This window comes from Engraulis encrasicolus, chromosome 16 (assembly GCF_034702125.1).
Source record: "Engraulis encrasicolus isolate BLACKSEA-1 chromosome 16, IST_EnEncr_1.0, whole genome shotgun sequence".
NCBI classification, from domain to species: Eukaryota; Metazoa; Chordata; class Actinopteri; order Clupeiformes; family Engraulidae; genus Engraulis; species Engraulis encrasicolus.
The window spans coordinates 20,911,828-20,922,001 of NC_085872.1; positions in this window are offsets into that span (position 1 = coordinate 20,911,828).

Sequence of the window (10,174 nt, forward strand, 5' to 3'; positions counted from 1 at the left end):
TAACCCTACGTACAAAAGACCTTCATATAGAGCATGTTCGTGTTATCCAGGAAAATCCTGCTTTGAAATCAACATTTGGTGTCAAACGAGACTGTCCACTCAATTCCCTCCAGTTTTTCCATTCGTCAAGCAATTATGCTGTAGACATAATGCATGACCTGTTGGAGGGAGTGGTGCAGTATGAGTTAAAGCTTGTGTTTCAGTATCTGATCAAAAATTCAATATCCCTGAGTTCATTGACTGAAAGAATTCATAGCTTTAATTATGGGTATACTCAAAGAAAGAACAGGCCAAGCGCGCTTAAGCTTGATGACAACAGCAAAGATCTGGGACTCAATGCGATCCAGTCTTGGTGCCTTGTCCGCAATGCCCCACTGATATTTGGAGATTTGGTTGAAAGAGAGGATACCTGTTGGCAATTGTTACTCCTTTTGATTCAAATTGTAAACATTGTGTTTTCACCCACTGTATCTCATGGAATGACATGCTATTTGAAACATCTAATTTTTGAACATCATACCCTTTTTAAATCCGTCTTCCCAGAGCACAATCTCATTCCCAAGCATCACCATATGATCCACTACCCCAGCGCTATTAGAAGAATTGGGCCATTAATACACATTTGGTGTATGCGGTTTGAAGGGAAGCACAATTTTTTTAAGAGATCTGTGAAAAACTTCAAAAATATTGCCAAGACTCTAGTTAAGAAACACCAGGCTCAGTTGGCATTTCATTTTGAGAACTTTACTTTTCAGAGATTACAGTTTGGTCCTATCTTAGAAGTCCCGGTCAGCAGTATAGAGGGTGGAGAGGTGCTGAATGAAGTGTTTGACGAGTCATCAGTTTCCACCACTTCCTGGGTCAAAAACTATGGCACAGAGTATCAAGTTGGGATGTACGTGATAACTGGAGTTGAAAATGAGATGCCTTTGTTCAACAGGATTGACAGTATCATTGTTAAAGACAGAAATGCCTATCTTTTGATTTGTAAAGTCTCAGATGTTTTTTTTGATGAGCATTTAAATGCATTTGGCATTGAGGAGAAAAATGAGGTTTTCTCAGTGATCTCTGTAAATGAATTGGTATATTACAGACCTTGTGATAGGCAATTTTCAAATGACCGAGATGATCAAGTGTATCTTGTTCCATATTGTAATTATATGTGAATCCATGCAAACTGTTAAGTGTTAATGTGGTGTGGTGGCCATTTAATAACATACATTTTCTGAAGAAGTGTTTGCCTTGTGTATTTTTGATATGGGTTTAGTGGGTGGTTGGGTGGGTTTATTAGTAATCAAATTATACACCCATTGGTCTGAATGCATTGGAAGTCAGTGTAGCATTGTCAGCCGCAGTAGTGTTACATTTTATTAAAATGACACTTGTGGAGTGTACTAGTGACACTAGCTGGTGTTAGATTTTAACTACCTACAGTGTTGGAATTACTATATTTAAGTGTAAAAATATACTAGTGTGGTGTAAAATTAACACTTAAAATGTGTTGCTTTTAACTCTTTAAAGTGTTGGAAATAACTACAGCTGAGTGTAAGAATATTAACACTGACACTAGAGATCTGTTAGTCAGTGTTAATTTTTAACTCCCCACAGTGTTAAAGAATTAACGATATCTCAGTGTAAGAATATTAACACCAGTGTTAGTGTAAAATTAACTCCCAAAAGAGTGGACGCATATACACACTCATCCAGTGTTAAATTTAACACCCTCAGAGTTAATTTAACACTGGCATTTTTGCTGTGAATTATTGCTGTGCTGCCAAAAGAGCAGTTTGCAGTGCACACATTAACGGCACATCATGGCATCTTCGCCTTGTGCTTGCGGATAGGACGGGAGTTTAGATATTGACATGAATTCCACATGTTGATGAAAATCGGAGAACTGTTTGGCATGTGGTTTTAAAGGGAATTCAAATTTACAGTTTGGTTTAGGTTTTCCATGGACTGTCACTGCTTTCTCAGAAAATCCAGGCTCCATAGTTTCTTGGTAGGCAAAGAGTCAGCCCCCATTCAACATATACCATGCCCATGTTGAGCTATGTGCTGTATTTCGGAGTTAACCCCTTAGCGCAGCACTATGGCTCTCTGTAATGTCATGGCAATGTTGTTATGATGTACTCAAGCATTTTCAGCCCCCTGCTGCAGTAAGAGGCTACGTATGAGGGAAATGGCACATTTTCAGAGCGGAGAATCCGCAGAAGATGAAAGCGCAGAAAGTGTGTGCCAAAGGGAGAGTTGGCCCAATGTGAAGGTGCCATGAAGCACCGACCTTATCAAGAAAGCACATTGGACCCAGGTTTGAGTCCTGCCATGATAAAGACTCCTGCCTGTCAAAGAAAGGCATAAAAGGTCCAAATATAACATTTAAAAAGAAAGGTATGTCTTTCAGTTCATGGGCATAAGATCTGATTGGCCATGGCTTTGGTAGAATGACATGCAGTACACGTTATGTTGTATGTTAGACACACAGGTTGTAGCATTAGCTTGATATTTTACATAGCCACTGTATTCATGGTGACCCAGTACAGTACCCCTAACCACAATGTGAGGTGTTACTTTTCTGTACTCACTTTAAAAAAAAGGTATACCAACTTCAGAAAAAGTAGTTTGAAATGAAAGGCCATCCAACAGGACCTCACATTGACCTCAGCGCATGAGTGTGTGTGTGTGTGTGTGTGTGTGTGTGTGCGTGTGTCCAGAGACCATATATTAGTAGGGTTCTGTCCTCTGGGTCACACTCACAGCTTTCTGCAGCAACTATACAGGCAACATATCATCAATGAATCACCTATATATTAGACTAAAGTTAGAATTGCCCTGGCACCTTATCCCAGCTCCAGCTTTCGCAATCAGCATATCCCCAGATGCAGCCCTGCAGTCCATTCCAGGACACTTTTTAAATGTATTTATTTTTTAAGCAAATGGACCAAGAGCTATCGTCCAGTTCAACCCGAGAAGTGACCAGTTCTGGAGTTCTCATGCACCTAGTCCTACAGATGAGTGTGGTAGGGCCTTGAAAGTATGTGGGCTACAGTATATTTCTGTCACATTGAGGCACCAGGCTTCCTATATTGCAGTGGTTCTCAAACTTTTTCCATCATTCCCCCCTTCAGAGGGTCTGAATGCTTCCGAGCCCCCCCAAGCAACAGCAGTACTCGCACAGACTGATTTTGCGATCGCTGCGCAGAATCAAAGGAAAGGTGACTGGTGGAGATTAAACAAAGAGGGACTGCAGTTGAATGCAGATGTGTGCTCATTTCCTATGATATTCAAATTCACGACGATTAATAATATAATGTTGGTGAGGGCTTTACCCCCCCCCCCCCCCTGAGATGCCCCCGCGCCCCCCCAGGGGGGCTTACGCCCCACTTTGAGAAACACTGTATATTGCAAATGAAAATGCATGGATTGGACATGCATGTTCAACATTTCTCTATTGCATCACTTTATGGTATGGTTAAATAGCTTTTGCTCTCCAACAAATAATGATGACTAACTGTACGATAATAAATAATAGTTGCTTAATGAGGGAACTCGGTGACTGTGAAAGCAAGAGAAAGGACCATTTTTTGAATCTACATGTCTGAGCCCTGAGGCTGCTGTAAGTGCTTTCTCAATGGCAGCTACAGAAAAATGGCCCTTTGTGATTTGCTTGACTTCCCTGATGTTCTGTTTTAAAAACTTAAGATGAGGACAGTTTACTTAGCAACTTTGTTATGAGCACAGCTACAGTGCGTATTGTTGTTGTAATAAGTCACAGTTTTGAAGTCATCTTGCACAGTTGTGTTGGAGGAATGTCAGGAATAGGTAGGTCACAACTTCAGACTCAAACTTCATTGTATTCCTATCCTTTGGGTCTCATGCACATCTATACATTTTCTAAGTGAATTTTTTTGGTAGCCTGCCTGGTGCTTGAATAGTGCTGCAAAATGAAACAAAATATTTTTTATAATTACGTGAAATTAATGTCGGAATTTCTCACTTTTACAAAGGATAGAAGAGGGAGAGTAAGCACATATGGTCAGTTAACAAAATACCCTCAAAATTCAGATTCAAAAGATGTAGTGGTCATTCGCTGCAATTTGCCACAGCTTTGGTGTACCATGGTGTATTATGTTAAAGTCCTTCCTCTGATGCGGTGATGGAGGAAATGCATCAAGACACATTAAATGAATTCTTGCTTCACCTGTGGCCAAATCTCGCTAAGATCTACGGCTGGGTGCACCAGTGTCCCTTGATATGGGAGGACTGCTTTTTTTTAACCCCTCTTGCCTGCAATTTATTCTTGCTCTTTCATCCCTGACAAAGATTTAAAGTCTGGTTGCCAAGCTTCTGTGTGCACCTCTCAGGGAAAGGCCTTTGCCTTCATTAAAAAAAAAAAAAAACAGGACATGAGGGGGAGAAGAGAGCGAGAAAAAAAAATCTTAAGCCACTCTCCACACTCCTTCCTTGTGTCTTTCTGGGTACACGTAATGGATGTTTGGATGTCTGGAAGATGTGTGAGGGAAAGAGATAGAGCGGGAGTGTGCGTGTGTGTGTGCGTGCGTGTGTGTGTGCCTGCGTGTGCGCGTGTGTGCGTGCGTGTGTGCGTGCGTGTGCGTGTGCACGTGTGTGTGTGTGTGTGTGTGTGTGTGTGTGTGTGTGTGTGTGTGTGTGTGTGTGTGTGTGTGTGTGTGTTACAAGATGGAATTATTCTGGTGTCAATACCTAGACATATGGTGGTAGTAAGTAACACAACTGCAGGAGACAACAATCTATTCTTAGTGATGCACAGTGCCGCGTTAATTACTAATGCAGCACAAACAATCACAAACACACACGCACGCACGCACGCACGCACACACACACACACTTGTTTTCAATATGCAAACATATACGTACGTGGATGCACTGAAGCACACTTCAGTTAAATGGATCCTTAGGGAAATTAAATTACACATTGCATGTGAAAATTACAAAGATAAATATGTAATAATATTTCAAGCACTGTTGAGCTGATTCCATGACAATTACCACATGAGGTTACCGTCTTATAATGAAGGAGAGAAGCAGAATATCAGTATTTTCTCTCGCAAGGAAAACTTTCCTCAGAAAATCTGGATCTGGTGGAAATATTTTTGCTGTTGCAATTTAGACCCAATCATGAAAAGAATGTCACAGCAACAACAACAGCAACAGTGATAATAGATAATAGTATAATAATAGAAAAATCATATTTTTGGATACAAAGGATGTATTTACAAAGTGCTTCTTCAACACACACATACATGCACCCACGCGATTCGGCTCTTTCTTTTGTCCACGGATACAGATACGGTTACGGTTCAGGTTAGGTTTTTTTCACTTGGTATTTGAAAACAAGTGAGACCTGCAATATGCAATCAGAAAAATGAAAGCATTAAATAAAAACACTTAAAAAATGAAGCATTACTTTTTTCTTTGTTTAAATGTGACAGAAATGTAAGCCTGCGGTAGTTCTTCCAGGAAGACTCAAATGCACTTGTCAGAGCCAATCAGCGGCCATCGTTTCCTTTGTAATGACGTGTCACCTTTCTTGCAGCCTTATGTACAGTCGGTTCAAGATCTCCTCTTCCATCCCCACCACCACCAGTTTGGTCCGGTCTACATGTCTGGGGGGTTAACGATCCGGTTCCTGCTGCACCGCAAAGGCAGGCTCAATCAGCTAACACAAGACCGGGGCTGATGATTGAACCTATGCCAAAGACTGTGTATTTAAATAGCCTACTGGAATGAAAATATCAATGATATGAATCCAGATTCCTCTAGGAATAAAATGTTTACTATGCTGGACTATAAACATGGTTGTCGGATCCATGCCCAGCATGGTTCGGTACACCCAAACGAACTCTGGACATGGATAAAATCCAAATATATTACCCCTAACACAAAGGCCTACTGAACATAGGCTATATACAGTACATAGCCTTCACATACGTAGTAGCCTACCGTTCTCAGGAACAGTATTCTCGGCAGAATCCCAAATGGTTTCTGCTGCGGTGCAGGTAGCCAAGTGTTCCTGAACACACTGTCAGTAAACAAAGCATAAATCATCAGGTTGTGAGCATTCTTTATATAAAGCACATCGGTTCCACTGTCATATCCTTGGCCAGGAATGCAGTGTTTACAGAAACAGCCAGATATACATGTATGTTAACCTGCTTGCTGCTACTGTGCTGAGCCAAAGACTGTTTGCAATAAAAGTTGTACAGTGGGAGGTGCAGTGATAACACTTCCTAATAAGGGGCCATAATAAACAGTTAAATGGCTATCAGCTAATCTATTATTAAAGCGAAACTGCACCATTTCTGGAAATAAGCTCATTTTACACCTTCCACCCCCCCTCCAGGTGTTCTCTGAGTCTGTCGATGCAAATGTGATCTCCAAGCTTGAATGTATCATTCAATGACCATTGCTAGCTTGTAACTGGAAGTGACATCACCAAGAGAATGGCTGAAAGAAAAGAAGAAAGGTAAACGGTAAAACTCAATAATCTAGCTAAAGAGCTGTGGTTATTTCCAGAAATGGTACAATATTGCTATAGGCTATTGCTTATTTTAACATTAGTAGGCCTACATGGTTAATGAACTACAAATAGTCAAGTAACATGTAATATTGTTTGGGACCCATAATATAGTTGGCTGAGCATAACAGTTAATTAACATTAATGTAACTCTCAATGTCTGGGACCCTTATATTACAATTGGTTGAGCATATAACTAGTTCAGCAATGTATACCCATGGGACCCTTGTTGATTGAGCGACAATATACTGTATTGATTGGTTCTATTTGAACAGTGTTGTGTTTATGTGTAAGTGTGTTGTGCAACTTTACCTGGCAATCTCTGGTGTTAGTCACATGGATGTGCAAAGATAAGAAAGCCTGGTGGCAAATCAACAGACACAAACTGCCTCTGCTAATATGGTTTGGGTATTGAAAGGATGCTCTGAGCTTTAACCCATTTTAACCTAAGCCCTTTTTAGGAAAAGGTGCCCTCTCCTTATTAAAATCTAAATATCTCAGCCTCCGAAGCACATAAAAACATGAAATAAGTTGCATTTGAAATCTAGAACCTTCATTTCGCGCTAGAATAGTGTTCACTCAGCTCTAACATACCCACATCTTTAATAAAACAGCTCAAATCTCAAGAACTTGAATGCAGCGTATATATGTCGCTCCAGGACACAATGGGTTAAGTAGGCTACATATTTTTAAGCAATTCTGCAAAAAAATAATAGAACTGAGTGAACGTGTGAACGACTGAGTGACAGAGTGACCGCTCCACCCAAATGGACACGGCTTCACATTGCTATCTGTCAACTTCATGTACAACTACTCTAAGTATGCTGTGCATGGATGCACGCACATACACGACAAGTCAAAATAACATGTTTATGGCCTTTGGCAAACAGCTGAATGTGCAGGCCATTACATGTCGTGTGTTCAAATCAAAACCTGTGCTGTTGTGTGTACTTGATATGTAATGAAATATTTGCTATCACCGTTGCCTTTTTACAATGGCATCCATACATTTTACAGTATCAAGCAAAGACAATTAAATAGTCCAGAACAAACAGACATAAAAGCCACAAGCGTGAACACACACACACACAGCCAGAGGCTAAGTTATGCCTCCATGCATTCATTCATGGAGAAGTTGGTTACTGCCCTTCGCTCTGGGGAAATTACATTTCCAAAAGGCAAATTACATTGAATAACCTGACAAATTTATGTCTATTAGAAAACCCTGCCACTGTGAATAAAAGAAGGAGGAAAAATGAATATTAATGATAGCTATTTCCTGCCTGCCCCCGTCTCCTTAGCTATTCATTTGACTGTGTTTGTTTAGAGTGAGCATCGGAGCGAAGGACTGGAGCGGTGGCACTTTTGAAGAGACAACTCCTTCCGACGTGCAGACCTTTGATGCGGTTGCATTCCTTTAAAATAATTATGAATCGAGGAAGAGAGAAATAACAAGAGTTGCATATCAAAGACGGTGTAACCATCTAGCAACCTCCTTCAGTTCCGTCATTGCATGGTGCGGAATGTGTTCGCAGAGAGCAGAAAGGGTATCTTGCAGTAAAAAAACAAAACAAAACAGGAAAACACACAAATAAACAGAGCCCCAAGCACAATTTGAATGGCTATATTTGAACCCCTTAAGACACGGCTTTAGAAATTAGCTGTTACCAGAATGGCAATGACCAAGTCGTAATGTTTTACTTAAGTCCCTGCGCACTGACATAGTAGTGTAGTACTATAGTAGTTAACTTTCAATGTCTATTACAGCGTGCCACAGGAGGTACTGCGTGCATTAAGGGGCTACGAAAAAAAATCAGTGTAGACTTGATCAATATCGCACTGGCCACATTATTTAATTTACGGTTTATGGAATGTAGAACAAATTTACCTTTGAAATCAGAACAAGTGGCATAAATACATAGCGAATCTCCTCAGGAAAAAAACCCTCCGTAAATATTGCCAACAATGCGCACAGGCAGAGTTTTGCTATACACTGTAATTGTCTGCCTTTAAGGCTCAGCGCTGAATCACTTTGGGTGTTGAGTAACTGGAGGTTGTGCTGGTCATACATTTGACCTGAAACTTTTATTTTAACAGCACTGGGCAAAAGAGCCTCTCCATTAGTCAAGAAAATATGCATGTATTCCATATTTAAGGTCTAAAATTAATTTAGTATCTGCATAGCAGTCCAGAGGTCAAATGACCTTAAGCTGAAGAAACACTACAATTATGCATAACTCTATCCTTTTGCATGTCCCCTGGTTTACAGCAGTGGGCTTAACTTCTATAATGAATTCAGTTTTAGTTCCCACATATCTCTTGTGTGTGTGTGTGTGTGTGTGTGTGTGTGTGTGTGTGTGTGTGTGTGTGTGTGTGTGTGTGTGTGTGTGTGTGTGTGTGTGTGTGTGTGTGTGTGTGTGTGTGCGCACGCGTGCGTGCATGCATGCATGCGTGTGTGCGTGCACATAGGCGTGTGAGGCCCTGGCTTTGTAATTCGCTGAAGGACAGAGGTTGTGAACTCCCCTCTCCAGTGCATTTACAAGTCAAAAACAAGTGTGCAAAACAGAATTTGTTCCCATTACTAACCATCCACTTTCACACAGAGCCTTTTTATTCCTGTCCATGGGGGCAACATGTTTGAGTAAAGGGTGTAAAAATAGCCGGAATCCTGGGGTCTCAACAAACTGTGCAGCCTAATGTTCCATTTGTTTCATTGACAGGATTTCTAGAGAGCAGTCCAGTCAGAGTAAAAAAGCAAATGATTAAAATGACATGCCTGACAGGTATTATTGCAATTCTTTTTTCATAACAATATGCTGTTCGCCGGCTACTGTGGCCTTTGTGAAACTCTGCAATGTCAATGCCAATTTGTATTCTCCCTTCATTACACCACCTTTGATAAGATGTAGGCTTCCTGTTTTGCAAAATGGATGCGTCTTTCCAGAATAGTTTGGCAGCAGGCTGCCCTAAACTTTCAGAGACACACCTTCAAAGCATGTGTGGCAAACACCGGACACGTAATTGAGAAAAGCAATTTATTTAGCCGATTCAAAGTTTCACGGCACATTTAATTGCATTTCTATGAATAATACCCCAAAGTTGAACTTCACATTTTACAGGAAATGCTCTAACTCTTGCCAAGAACAGATTTTCACGGGGTCTCTCACCTCCTTCAGTTTTTCTCTGCGCATAATGCTGTGAGATTTATTTATTTTTCTCACACTAGCCAATTTGAGAGGAACTTCATCTTTTAGTACCGTTTCCCTTCACATCTGCGCTGTTGATTGACATCTGAGCGTGATATAATCGAAAACGGCATGGTAGGGATTGGTGCTGCTTAGGTATGCACTGCAGCTGGGGAGCCAGACTCCACTAAGGTGCATGATTGCTCTTCAGTTAACGTGCAAATCTTTTCTTTTCTTTTCTTTTCTTTTCTTTTCTTTTTTCTTTTCTTTTCTTTAGTTTTAAAGATGATATCAACTTGTGATAAAAATTATGCCTGCCTCACAAAGAACATTGTTTATTTTGTTACAGGATTTCACACACTTCTTATCTCTGTATAGTTTCTTTAGTCAACATGAACACTCATATGGCTAAATGTTTCAGGATTCAATCAAT